The following is a 15,417-nucleotide window of genomic DNA, read 5'->3' on the forward strand; positions in this document are numbered from 1 at the left end:
ATAAAGTAAGTAATAAATACATCAAGTACGATATTTCTTAAATTCTAAATTTTAATTTCTGTTGTGGACTTTACCCTCCTTTATTCACATACTTCACTTTATACTCCTCCTACATGTAGTATAAAAAATTAAAGGATTGATTCATCTACCTTACAACAGAGGGAACTGAATTATTCATACCCATCTTCAGAGTATTCCTTTTCAGTTCAATTCAAGCTGCAGGGTTGTTTTTTCAACAACTTAATCCATGTGATTGCGGAGTAGAAAAGCTACTAAGACAGTTGCCAACCAAAGGGAAACCAGAAAAACTTCTTGATGCAGAATTCTGTTTCCATCACAGGAAACTCTTCTGGTGCTTTCACCATGCTGCTCAAGTCTCCCTCCAAAATTCAACGTGATCTTTTTAAAAATCCAGGTACTGCAGCTGTACAGCAACTTTGAAAGAAGAAACAGCAAGCAGTGTAGTAACATTTTCATACACTTAGAAACTGAAACAACTCTGGAATAGTGAGGAATGCCATTACATATTTGCTTGCAACTTGTGCAAGAAAAGAAGGGAGATCTTTCTGCCAACAACTCCTGCTGGCACTGCAAGTGAATCAATACACCAGCAACAGCACCTATCTGCTAAATCAATAAGCTTGGTCCAAATACATAATGAGAGGAACACTGGCAAATAAAAACTGACAGAACTCAAGCTAAGCACCTTGTAGCTGAAGCAAACTCACTCTACATAAGAGTGAGGGATGCATCATGTGGGCTTCAAGAAGATGCTCTGTGTAAGTGAATGGCAGCTCAAGGAGATTTACTGACGTGAGCTGCAGTAGCCCAGGCTGGTGGCACCAAACAAGAACTCAAGGGAACACAGATGTGGGAGAACACACACATACACATGCTCCACTGGGGAAACGAACAGAACAGGTCTTATTTCTGTTATCTGTTGTTTGGTGATTGTTACAAGCACCAAATACCTTTTATCTGAATTTTCATACAAGGTTTCAGGTAAAGACTGTAGTCCTGTCCATAACTGCCCTGTCTAACCAATGCAATTTTACACCAGGATGATCATTGGGCTCACACAGTAACACTGTTAGCACATGGAATACTGTGCACAGAGGCTGCTGTCAACCAGACCTGGTGGTATAGCAAGAACCCTGCTAGCTGATATCAAAATTGATGAAAAATCACAAACCTTCATTTGCATACAGCAGTATCTGTAATAAGTATAAAGTTACTTCTAAATGAGGTACTTAGGTTATTATTGACCATAAAATAACTTCTATTAGTACCTACTATTGAAGTTAAATAGCAGCATCCAGTATTTAGTTCTTCTCACTGTCTATTACCAGAGGACCACAATACCATTTGGACTCAAGACAGGTACAGCTGGTTTACAAGTACAGAAAACCTGTACTCAGCAATACCTAGCCATAAAACACCAGGTATCCTTTTTGTTTCCTTATTTGGAGCACTTTAAGTAACAAGATGATTTTTAGAATAGAGAACACTTATGGTATAGGTAACACAACAGAAACCTTCCTAAATACTCCTGCAGCAGCAGGGAAATAATTTAAACTAGAAATCAAGGTTCTAAGCAGTTCTATAGCCTAACACTGAAAAAAAATGTAAAATACTGAGTAAGAAGAGGCAAGTTGTTCTTCATAACTATTATTATACAAAAAGAAGGCAAGCAATCAAATGGCATTGCTATTGCTAATATTTAATGTGTACCTACTTGCCAGCAGGATCAGGGCCTGTGGTTTCTAAAGTTGTGCTCTAGAAGGAAAATATTTCCCTGGATCTGAAATGAAGACATTTCTTCTGTAAATACAGTCTTGGATCATATAGAAAAGGCATCTACTGAGCAGTTGCATCAGCCATTTTATTTTACCATTATTATTTTTGGAATCAAATGATGCAAAAATCTGAACACTAATTGTACACTTCCAATTCAGCCACTGAGATAGTCTTCATTGTGTTTGAAAATTGGAGTAAAGGTGGCAGGCTTTTGTGATTAACTTGATAATTCCTGCCTCACAGCCTTTGTGCCTTTCAAGATGGCCCCTTAAGTAAATTCTATTTATTGATTTTTCTTTTGCAATACACAAAAACATATAATTAAGGAGATATGAGCATCCAGTGGCTGCTACAAACAAAAGAAGTCAAAAGTTCTAGAGAACACTGACCTTTTGAGTAGAAAAGAAAGATAAAGGTAAAAGGTCAAAGATACACAAATGTGCCATGCACGTTTAGTTGAAGAACACTCATTCCCCAAACCCTTATTTCTGAGAACTATTGAAACAACTAACTGCTATACCCTCTGTCAAGAAAGATATTGTTCCATATATTTCAGCATATTAAAATACCTCTCAATATTAGAATGGCATCATTGGGGCTTTTTTTAGTTTGCAGAAAATTTTCCACAGGTATCATTACCAATGAAAATCTATGTTGGGACTGAAACCTGACAAACAGAGGTGGATAAAGCAATACAGGACCAAAGATGAAAGCAAGGTAACTGGTCAAAGAAACATCATAACAGCCTGATCTCCATCAGATTAACTGCTGGTAGATTTCACTTATTAGGATGAGAAGATAAATATATATATAAGAAATATTTAAAATTAAAAGCCACCAATATTATTTTCCCATCTTTACAAAAGCCTTGCTCAAAAAAGATGAGGTTTATAATGAAGACCTGGATGCTGACTGCACATTCATAGTAAAAAATGGGATACTGTCACTGTTTTGGGCAACATTCATAGGTAAGACTGTCCTTTTGCTTTTGCACTGTGGGACACAGGGTGTTGAAAAGGTGTAATTCTTAAGCTTACTATGTAAAATAATCTATTTTATTTCCATGTAAGTAATCTGCTAGTGCCAGAAAAATGTCTTTCACTCCCCACCACAAGTGGTTAAGTTAGCAATAGACCTGAACAGAAGATGCACTTCCTCTTGCCTTTAAGACAAGTGGGATACTTCTCATTTGTCAGCATCACAAAACAATTCAAGTTCACTGTCTGTCAACTGAAAAAATCAGTCACTCACTCCAAGAAGTCACATTAGAGCACACAAGTCATCACTACATCAAGTCATTTTTCAGGGCTGTTCAAAATTACAGGTGCCATACAAGCCCAGAAGACACTTTTAGAGCAATAGCTCAATCATGACTTCATTTACTTCATCACTGCCTAGAGAGGATCCCTCCAGAAGAGCAAACATTTAACCTTGCTGCAAACAAGAATGGCAGCAATTACCTTTTGTCAGGACTAAACCTATGGCACCAGAGCTATTAAATTCCCTCCCCATGCCAAGCCACACTGTGCACATTTTATCTGTGCCTCTAGTGTGCAGCTACATCCTTTATGTGGCATCTTTAGTGTAATTCTGTGAGGTTCAAAGGAGTTGGCAATCCAGTCCAATCAACAGCTGATCTCCTCAGTACTTCCATATCTCAGGAAGATGAAAGCTGGCTTTACACATTTCTACAGAATCAGTGTCTCAAAAGAAAAGTTCAAACACATGGTTTTGATGTGAGCATTGTCATTTAAACAAAACTCTTGAGAGATGTTAACTACATGTTAGTATGACAGTAATGACTTTTATATCCAAATCTAGAATTTCAGTTCTTGTAAAGGCAAAAGATTATGTTAATATTTACCTTTTGCACACACCCCAAGAATACACTTCAGCTGTAAGTGAAAAGGATTTGATCTTCTATCTATAAGTTATGAGGTTTAAGATTTTTTTAAGAGATAAAGCTCCCTTAAGGAAACATAACCTTCAGACTTGGGCCAAACTGTCTCTGTACACTGGTGAAGAGCATTACAAAGATCACTGATGGTTCACTGCCCACACTGGCTCCTTGTTGTGGCCACAGAAGAAACACCCCTACCACCTTCTTTGCAGAACTCTATGAACGTCAAGCACTCTTCCATGGCCATTCCAGTAAGTAGTAAAGTTGTTAATTTACTAGGGCACTGCACGAAAACAGGACAAAAAATTCAGATTATTTAAGTGAGTGAGAACTACAGTGAATCTTCTGGAAACATAAACAAAGTTTTAAAGTCTTCTGGCATTTATTTAGGAAAAAAATTAAGATATGATTAATAAAGAAAATTAGCATTAGCTTTTTAATATATAAGCCTTTACATTTCAATGGTTAGATGGATGTTAGTTTAGCAAACTGGTTAAGCTTTAACAGGGAACAGGTAACACTGAGTAACTATCAACATAGCTGACTGAGCCAAAGGTGCCTTTTAGATGCAAATTTCCTTATTTCAAAGAGGTAGCTTTTCTCTCAGACTTAAGGACAGCAATGCACTTTGACTATTTATTAAAAGTAATTTGACTTTTGATTATACTTCAAAAAATGGTAGATCACAGTTTCTATCCTACTGTGCCCCAAAAAGGAAATCATCACAATTCAACAAAATGTGAATGAAGTGCACTAATTAAACGTCAGAAACACTGATGTGGGCTGTACCCTTTTCCACTGTAATTCAGTTGTCTGAAAACACCTCAAGAAAAATCAAAAAACTCGAGGTATGATGTAACAGATCATCCTGGGTCTCCCTCTACTGTTCCAAGTCATAGTGTGTAGGCAGCAGGGCACAGCTGCATAACCACTGGTAAAAACCTTCTTGTACCTTTGCTCTCAGTCAAAGCACATCATTTTCTTCAGTTTATGTTTGAGGCAATACCTCATTTATTATATGTACTGTGCTACTATTGCTGTGTAGCTTCACTCAGCTGCCTTTGATTCAGTAACTTAAATGTTTTTATTACTTGCAGTACTACATAAGTTGTGCCTCTGAAATTTTAAGTTGTTTAACTTCCAAAGCTCCTGTGAAGTATGAAGAGCTAAGGATGGAAACGAAAGAGATTTATCTATTTATTCATTTGTTTTCATGCAGAAGCTGCTCCCATCTGAAGTAAACCTAAAAATTGCTTCTTTCTGCAATATCATGCAAAGAGAGTAGAGATTATAAAGAAATGGTCACCTCATGGTTTAACACCTTCTGTATTGGAACTGCAATCCTGTTTGCAAATGCAATTCTTTTTCTGTCTGCCAGGTGTTGCAAGTTCTATACTCGATCTTCACTAGAATAGAAACAATAGGACTGATGTATACAAGGCCAATATTGGCTACTAGTATATTAGCATATTCTTTATCCAGAAAACCATGTGAGCTGCTATACAAAGCTAAAATCACAGAAGTCTTCAAAATATTTTTTGAAAAAACACTAGCAGGAAGTTTTCACATAGAACAGAAGCGACAGTGCCAATGTTAGAAATCTATCTTTTTAACATGAGTTCTATTTAATGCCCCAACCCCCAAAGGAGTTTGGTACTAAGGGGGCTCTGAAGAGTGTTTAGTAACCCACCCTTACTCCCTGTCAAGTGACATCATTTACACAAGGACATCTACTGCTCCGTGTGACTCGTGGTGCTTTAGTGCCACACACATGCACCTGAATTGTACATTCTGTAGAAACACCAAAGAGGAAAATTAAGAGGTGAAGAAACACAAGGCATTTGCAATCCATTCCACATCAAAATACTCTCTGTATCCAGCTAATGATTTGAGTAACTCCAGGTTAAACTTGCTTGTGTTAGGAAGCACATGGAATGTAAGCGAACAGCTTTGGTAGTATTGAGCATATGACAGTAAATACATACTGGCTTCCCTTCCAGTAAGTTTCACATTAAAATCTGTTTATGTGAGCTTACTTTAAAAGACTTTAAAATTAGCAGATAAAGCAGAAAATCCAAAAAGCTATTACACTCAACATGTGATCCATTATCTTTCTCTAGAGATTTGTAATCTTTACAACAGACCAGAGATACAGGAATTCAGAAAGCAGTACAGTTTGTTCTACCTTGGCTAATGCTCTGAATTACCTGACATTGCATTCCAAGAACTACAAATATGTTAACATTACATTTTATATCAAAACTTTATCTTGCAGGTCAAACTAACATATCATCTAAATGAGTGCCAGTTTAGGAGTCACGTGCTTATAAAAAACATTAAGTGAGGTATGGCAACAGTTATTGCAAGCCATTATGAAAGACTGGAGCAGAAGAAAAATTTGAGAAAAATAAAAGACATGAAACTAAACCACTAAGACATCATATTTGTCAGCACAAATCTAAAAAGCAGCAAATGGAGATTCAGTTTTCTATGATGGAAAGCAGATTAAAAAATACTCGAAGGCATCTTTTCAAAAATAAAGATAGCATTCATTCAGTAAATACAAGGTATTCAGAGACAAGTGAGAATCAAAATATTAACATACTTCTCTCAACAGGAGCTTTATGACATTACAATATATAAACAATATATTACGAACTTCAGCTGCCAACAGAAAAACCATGCAGAAAACTGAACAGTCTGATCACAGTGAGAAAAAAATTACTAAGTGATGGGTATGGATGGAAGGTTTCACAAAATGAGCAAGTGCAACAACTTGATTTGATGAAGCTGAAAAGAAAAACATCCAAAACAATGTCCACTTAAATTGCATTCCTCATTAAAAAAGGCAAATATAGAAGAGGGAAGAGGTAATATAATAAGAATTAAGAACTGTGCAATGATAGTGTGCAATTTGTAATTCCCTCATACATTATGATGTTACTTGTCACTTCTACCTCTATATAACAAACAAGTAAGTTTTACTTTACCAGCTCTGAAGGAAGTAAAGATTCCAATCCCAAATGGGAAGCAGCTCTCAAGTCCCTGCACCTGTGCTTATCCCTTTAACTGGAGAAACACAGTGTTTAAAAAACAAGCACTCACATTTTCTATCCAGGGAAGTTAAAAGGATAAAGTTCTGATCCTGGAAGCTATTCTATGCAGTTCCCCTCTCCAGGCAGCTCTGAAGTGACAAACTGTTTAGTGGGCATCTCAGCTTTCCTTGGAGCATGCAAACATGGAGAAGGAAGCTGTCCATCAGCAGCATTCTCCACTGCTTTGCATTGCAAAGCCACTGACACTGTACTGCTGGATAGAACAGTGCTGTCATGCAAAGCTTTTCCTCTCCAAACAGAGCCCAGCTTTTTAAGACTTTAAATATGGAAAAAAATGAAAGCCCCTTAAAAATGTCTTGACTCACATTCACTTTTCAGGAATGAAAATTTCACTCTTGCAGCCAACATCAGTATTTTAGAAAGCTGTGGGGAAACTTCACCCAAATAGGTCAAACTATTATTTGAAATTCTCAATAGCTCATATTATATAAATCAAAATACAGTTTAGCAGGGACTGAAGCTGTTCCAATGTAGAAGTTATCTAGGCTTTACCACATTACATTGGCTTTCCAGCTCCATGACAGAAATTTGCCACCATGCTTCACATTAATAAGAGTACTCATGATACTTCAAGAGCAGTTCTAGCCCATTATTCTAAAAATTAAACAGCGACTTCTCAGCTCAGGAACTAGATGTCAAGAGCAGAACTACTGGCAGAAAGCTTGCCACTGATCTTTGGGATTAGTACTGCTTTACAAGCATTGATGCAATGAGGGCTTTGAGCTTATTGTAAGAATGGAAGTCTCACACCTGAGAAGTCAGAGCTCTGCCTCCTGGGGCTCCTCTGCTGGACACAGGAAGGCCAGGAACAGCCCAACTGCAAAGTCTGTGCTCCCCAGAGGTTCGTTAGAATTAGCAATCCATGCAGTTAGAGAGCTAATAAAGTCACCTTCCTCCATCTTATCTCAATTTTATGCTCTTTTATGATCTAGGGTGGGAAAACAGAAAACAAAAACAAGTCTAAGTTCAAGAAACTACACTGCTTTAAACAAGCTGATCTGACATTCTCAGCAAAAAAAGCACAATCATATCTACACTGGCATATTCCCAAAGAACTCACACCAACCCCAGTATTTATTTTCTTTGCTTGTTGAGTAATTCCACCTTAGCATTTCAGAAATTTTTCTAACCAAATATAACCACAGGTCAAATTATATTACCTGCTCTTCACCTGCCATCATGCAATTTGCTGGATGAAGTTTTGCTGAAAGACTGACTTCTTTTCAGACATATTAAGCATACCGTGTGAAAACAATTGAAATTAAATCTGCTGGCAAAACATAAATGTAATGTATTTGACAACCATTCCTTTTTTCCAAATGGACCCATTAAAGTAGCTTATGGATGAAGCCATGGATGGTATTGTTATTCCAAGAGAACTTCTGCTCATTCTTCTATACTAATTTCTCTGGATTCTTTTAATTCAACAGAACCTGCAAAAGCTTACATAATTTCTATTTTTCATCATCTTCAAAATAAAATTAATGAACTGCAGTTCCATTAGACCCCACTATTTCTGTACCTAGGAATGAGTAAATTGAATATGCTCTGAAAATGATAAACATTCATGACAAGAAGTATTTTACTTATCACTTTGGAAAATAAACAAAGACTTTTCTATATTTCTTGAAGAAAATCCAGTCTGATAGGACAAAAACTGTATGAGTTTATTAGAAAAGAAAATTCCAGGAGTTTCTCTTTAAGAATACATTCTGCCCATTCTCCTTAACTTCTGGCCTATATCAATTCAGATATGAGGACCTTACAAGTTTGTACAACCAGCTCAGTTCCAAGCAATACTTAAGGTTAATATGTCCTCCCCATATTTTTAAGGCATTGGGAATAGATTATCATCTGGGTTTTTTTAATGGGAACTGAGGCAATGAAAGAGTTGAGTAACTTTTGCTTGCACAGTACATGGAACCACGTGTAGAACTCAGTGAGTGAATCTTACATACTCATACCTTAAACATTGCACTGTCATTCCCCAGTGCATAATCCTTCACCTTTTTGATAAGATACAAAACCACCCTTTTCACTCCCTACCTCTTGAGATTTTCACAGTCATCATCCCTGGTTATATGATTTCTATATCTACAATTCTCGCTTCCTGCAATATGAGACTTATTGTCCTCCTCTGCTTTTGTTCCTTACTTGAGGTCTCAGGTGCTGGTTTACAAGCACAAAATAATCAAATGATTCAAAGTCAGGATAAACACAGGGCATCTGATATAACTATTTCTTTTCTTTAGTTCCTGAAGCTCATACACTATTTGAAGGAAGTTCTCTCTTACCTTATATTGTTCAGAACTCATGCACACAATCACCTTCCTCCACCTTAGTTTTCAAAATGTTAAGAATTACTTTAAGTCCTGAGGCAGTGACCTATATTCTGTATTCTAGTGTGACTTTAGGACTCACTCTGAGAGAAAAAAGATGAGTATTTCGCCAAATAACAGATGTTTTTTCTTTCTTTAAGTTAACAGGCCATTAACTTCTTTAACTTACATAACCTTCACTGAATTAGCCAGCTAATAAACAAGAATAAATTGCACCTAAAACTGAGTAACATTAATGGAGCATGAGTTCAGTGCAGGTGAGGGGTAAAGTATTTAGGGAGAAGAGAACAGTGAAGGAGAGTGGCTTCTAACTCCATCCTTCACCTACTCAGCTATTACTTTGAGGGCTTTGGTCACATAAGGAAGAAGCTCAATTTCTGCTTAGGCAGCCCAATGTTACATTGATGTAAATGCCACAATGATAATGCAGCCTTAAAACCTGAGGTGAACATCTTAGCATCCTCTGTTCAAGAAAGCTGACCTCTAATGATAACTGAACAATCTAAAAGCATCCATTATTTCCATTGCCATTCAGTGTTCCTTTACTAAAGAAAAACAGCAGGCTTATGTGAAAACTGATGAGACAAAGGAAACCAGGATAAGCTTTTACGACTTCCACGGTGATTTTAACTCATTTAGTCAGAAGACCACAATGGTGTAGTCCTTCTGAAACCAGAAAATCTCTTACTAATGATATGCAGGGACCCTCCCTTTCCAGTACTTCAAGATAAGCCTAATTTCAACCTACTGGTTTTCAAAGGAAAAAAACAGAAGAGATGAAGTAGAACAGGTAAGTTAGACATTATCTTGCCAACATTGACAAGATTAGACAATAAATAATCATGAAAAACTCCATACAGTGTTTTCAGAAATTGTTCAAGTGTGCTCAAGGAGGGACAATTTAATTAAAACAGAAATATTTCCTTTTCTGACCTATTTTCTCATTCTGAGATTCCTCTGGGATGAGCTATCCAACAGTGATTTTGTGCTGGATCTCTACAGGCAGGGGGCACCACGAAGAATCCTGAGGTCTGTGAAAGATGAGCAAGAAAAGATATCACATATACACTTTTACATCTAGCATAACCAGCTATTTTTTCCCCCCTTCAAGAAATCCATGATGTGTTGAACAATACCAGGCAATGTATTCCTGGAGTTTGCTGATAATACCAACTTCAATTATACCATCAAACTTGAATGGTAATTCTTCATGCTTTGTATCTGGGCTTCACCCACCAACATATTTCACAGAAGATTTAAGCATTCAGATATATTTTAACAATCTTGATTTCCATAACCACTCTTCCAAAGTGAAAGAGGCTAAAGTTGATTTTGCTAATAGAAATGCAAACAAAAGCACTACAGGAGACTAGTATTCTCTAGCTCATAAGAGCTTTAATGTTTGTTATTTAAACAATACACACTACGTTTATGTCAACAACTTCTGACCGTCAATTGAGTATTAAACCAAGAAAAAACTGGTTTGCAGCCTCTGATGCTTTGATTCCAGGCTGGAAAGATTTTGGGTATAATTTTCAGCCAGACAGTCAAGGACACCAAGAGTTGCAAAAAAGATCCATTTCAATTGTAAATGTTACTTTCAAACAATTCTTATTTCACTCTTGACAAACCACTTTCTACTGATATTTGCTATGTTAACTTCAGTAGACAGGAACTTTCTAAAAAACAATTTCCAGGAAATAAACTGACTAAAGTACTTTATTTTCCCCCTAACTTTATTTAAGAGAACAAAGCTGGCATGGTCACAGTGCATCTGTGGAAGATTTATGCCTGTATATCTACCAGCTTTCCCATTACTAGCTTTTTCATCAGCTAATTTCAAACACACTTAACAGGGAGACGAGAATCACAAATATTTCAGGATTGGGTAACTGTACCACGCCCTCTTTTGTCTTCTAAATTAGAAATGAAGGATAGCAATCAAAAGCCACAGATTATGCCACAATGACACAAACCAACTGCTTACACAGATTCTCACTAATACAGGAATTGAGAAAGGAGAAGCCTTCACACTGACCCACAAAAGCCTCTATCATGAATGTCCATGTTGATGGGAAGGTCAATGAAATCAGATTTATTTGTTACTGACTTCAGCAAGCTTTGGGTCAGACCTGCTGCCTCCAGAGTGTTACTTTTTGTCCTACTCATCTGAAAACAAGAAGTGGTGTTACAGGGATAAGAGTCACTACAAAGCATATTTAATGTTTATGAGTTAAATTATCTGGCAACACTCATTATCAATATATTGACAGTAACAGTGCCAAAACATGGCACTGACAATTTCTCTGTATCTACAAACTGCCTAATCAAGAGATGAGGACATCAGCTCCTGTATACATGAAGAGCTTTTTATATCTGCCCTGTCACAGAGCTGAAGTAACCAGTTGGCAACATCAGTCATCATGCACAGCAAATATAAACAGATGGAGACAGAAAGTCTTTAAAGCTAACAAACATAAGCACTACCACTTTTTGTGGCAATTAAAAATATTTACTCATGAAGTAGTTATCATAATTTATTCAATATTTTGATTTCTGCAGAAGAATTACTAGGAAGTTAGAAGCTCAGAAAACTGCTCTGTACCACTTACTGAGGATTTTCCCAAGTACGTTTCACTTACAAATTAGGACACCATGTCAAACTCACATCCTAAATAACTGGCTAATAGATCTATTACCAGAACTTCTGGAAATGCAAAGAAAAACAAAATCTTATGTTTGAATAAATAATAAACTTAAATATTATTTTGCTCAGCTACAGATTATTTTTGTAGCAATGCCTCAAGTAAAAAAGCAAGACTCACTCTAGCCGAGTCCCTACTAGGCTAAACCTAGAACTTCCTAATTTACTCACACAATTTTGAGTTTCACTCCCTACTCCTGCAGTGCTATAGACAGGCAAAAACATTACTATTTACAGATTAAGAAAACAACAGCAGCTTATTACTTAAACTTAGTAGTCAGGAAAAACTTCAACTTAATGCAAAGTAGTACATAAAAATATTAAATAATCAGACCACAGGTGCCTAAGCATCTCATTAATATAACAAAGTACTGAAAGGTTTAAAGCCTTTATCTCAAATGGAAATAATCTGAATACCTCTTCTCCAATTTTGCAACATTGCAGAAAGAACATCTCAAATTTGCAAATTAACTTCTGCATCCTGCCTGGAAAGCCACCAAATTCAGGTTCTTTTTTCTCAAGGCAAAAGGAGTAAATGAAGAAAACCTACAAGTCTGCTCTCCAGATCTGCTATGGCTCAACACAGCTGAAGCTATTTATAGAGGAAGGCTCTAAACCAATAGATCTCAGCACTGGTACCTTATGCTATCAGTAAAAAGGCTTTTAATAAGCTTTGGGCTCTGATTGCTTGTAAACAAGATGACTGAAATGAAGATTTCTAGTCAAGTGTTCATTTGGTAAAAGTGCTCATATAGACAGTCCCAAATTCATGGAATCTTCTGGGATTCACCTAATTCATGTGCTGCCTGTGGCAGCATCTTACAGGGACAGCCCTCCAGCAACAGTGAAGCCAGAAAACTGCTCCACACATCCCAGTTCATTCCTGTCACATCACATACTGGCTAGGCACGAAAAGGGAAGAATATAATCCAGAAATATGGCACTTAGAGTACAACAATTAATTCACAAATTTGGAGTTAAAATTAAGATCAGATTACATTAATTATTCCTTAGACCTTTTAATCTGTAGTATATTTGTTTCATTTAAAAATACATCTTTGAAAGAACAAATGCTGTACCAATATGACCTCCCATTACTCTGAAGACTGAATGCTGGTACATTCTCTTGTGAATAAAGAAACTACCATCTCTATTTTCACAGCCTATGCCAAAACCAGTTAGACATGAAGTTTTTACTTTAAAGCATTGAGAAGGTGGAAAATAAAACCCATGAACTTGAGAACATCTCAAGTTAAAGATCTGGAAAATAATTACATTTCTATTGAGTACATTTTCCCACAATATGCAGGCAGGTCCCATGCAGAATTCTGTGAAGTCCTACACACTTGCTGCTCGCCTTCCTTGTCTCCATTTAACACAAACACACAGGATTTTAGCCAAGAAGTGTGTGAACCACACTTACCATTCCTATCAGATTCATATCCTGCCATTTGCCCAACTATTATGCAACTGTCCAGAGATCTGTTGACTCTGCAGAGGCTGAACAGTTTTTGCAGCAGTTTGGGGTAAGAAAATAACCCCAGCTCTCACCTATTTATTTACACTACCAAGGTCTACATAAAGCAGTACAGCATAACATAAAAGCCCAAGAAAAAAAAGGAAAATAGGCTTTTATTTTTGCAGTTTCTGGTGCAATGAGGAAGGGAAACATAAATGCTCATATAGGCAATTCAAAGGTAAACAACTTGCTTCAATTTTTAGTTGGAATTTACCTCAATCAATTCTTTAAGCAAAGGCACTTTGCTTAAACTGTCAAGTTAATGTGGTATGGCTTAACATCACAACTTAAAATGAAGTTTCTGAAACAACTGTAATTCCATCTGCAGTTTATTTCAAAAGCAATTTGTCTTCCCAGAAGAGAGTTTACCACAGAAAGGAATTGGTCCTCTGTACAGATCAACCTTCCTCCTGAGTGTGCTATCTAACAGAGGCTCAAACTCTGCACTGGAGGCAAGCCCAGGGTTACCCTGGATGTGAAGGGCTCAGGCAGACAAAAGCAGAGTTATCCAGAGCCCTGGGAGGATCCCTGATTTGCAGTTTCTCTGCTCCTTCTCATCTGCTCTGGTCAGCTGGTAACAAGACTGGGATGTGAGCTGGGAATAGCTATTCCAGTTTCTGAGGGAATTCAGCACCAGTACACCCAGGGAATGTTTTAGCCCAAATAGCTAGTACTTCCAATAATAAATAGATTAAAGCAGGAAGTATTTGATTCTTGTCTTAGATCCCTTTTCTCAATAAAACTTTAAAATTCGACACAGAAAATTACTCCAACTGCTATGAAATTGCTAATAGACACCTTAAAACAGTACATTGCTTTAGGAAGCCACAACAGTGTTCAGGATTGTTCTCAGCCATAATGAAAATAATCTGTTAAAATTTATATATAAGATATTTTAAAAGCAGCTTACAAGAAATTAAATCAAGTTGTCTCCCTGAGCTACACTTCAGATTTTAAATAGAAACTGATACCTGTCATGTACACACAGTTGAAAATGACCTAGCTGCAAAGTCCTTTAATAATACAGACAGTTCCTACTATACAGGTATTGAGTTCTCTACTTATCTCTCTCTTCAAATGTAGTCCTAAGACCAAAAGTTCATATGAAATTAATGAAGTTTGTGAAACTTCTGATTGTGAAGACAAAAATCTTTTATCTTTATCTTTTCACCCGCCACAGTGATTTTGTTTTTACTGAGGCTACTCAAATGTGAATCTTCTGATGGCACCCCACATGGTATATGAGAGTAAAGAAGATACAGTTCCTCTTTTATTATTGCAATTATCACTTTCATGCCTGCTAGAACTCATTCTGAAGCATGCCATTTTTCATTTCCTCTGGCAAACTGATTTGACTCAACTGCTCAGTGCTTAGCACATAAGAATTCTGAAATGGGGGACACAGACAGTGTTGTAACTCCTGCCTCCAGAAAGGACTTGAATCAAACAGAAATTTGGTACAGACCTGCTGAGTTTGGTAAACTGCCTGTAAACTTGCACACATTATTTCACTCAAAAAACCATGCCAAATAAAACTCCCCAGTTATCTTATCTCCTACCATGTCTAAAGACTAAGAAATCTAACATGCTGATCTAGTTATTCTCAGCATCCAACACACAGCTTGTTAAATATTTTGCCAAGTTCCAGTCTTGTTTAGAAAGGAGGGTAGGTATGGTACAGCCATTGCTTAAAATACAACTGTGCGACTGAGCCTCTGGAGAGATCCACGTGGCTCCCACATTGTCATGTCCCATGCTCACCCTCAAATACATCCACAAAGGTGTGCTGCAAACAGGCTGGTATACTACAAACAGCTGATAATTGAGTGTGCTCCTAAATCAGAGAGAACACAGCTGAAAGCAGGACAGGAGCAAAGCACATTAACCTTAACATCTACTTCTATATGCTTGAGCAAACTGGCTAATCACATTCTTCATTTAACCTCTGTGCTCCTGCAATGATATTCCAACCTAGAGAACGAGGTGGAAATAATTACTTGATAAGGACTAATTGCCACAATACCTCCCATCACCTTCTTTCC

General features: G+C 37.0%; 1 protein-coding gene across 2 annotated transcripts in view; it reads right to left on the bottom strand.

Moving 5' to 3' along the window:
* SHLD2 (shieldin complex subunit 2) overlaps positions 1-15,417 on the bottom strand; it is a 30,334-nt gene that overhangs the window by 12,517 nt on the left and 2,400 nt on the right. The window contains exons 1-2 of one of the 2 annotated variants that reach the window (XM_036385922.1): positions 1,736-2,278; positions 181-435 (exon numbers count right to left, since the gene is read on the bottom strand). The exons of the other annotated variant lie outside the window; for it this stretch is intronic. The gene's annotated coding sequence lies outside the window, so the exon portion shown is untranslated. Of the gene's footprint in view, positions 1-180; positions 436-1,735; positions 2,279-15,417 lie in introns of those variants that run through there. 2 annotated transcript variants of the gene reach the window in all.

The sequence above is a fragment of the Molothrus ater genome, chromosome 8 (assembly GCF_012460135.2).
Source record: "Molothrus ater isolate BHLD 08-10-18 breed brown headed cowbird chromosome 8, BPBGC_Mater_1.1, whole genome shotgun sequence".
NCBI lineage: Eukaryota > Metazoa > Chordata > Aves > Passeriformes > Icteridae > Molothrus > Molothrus ater.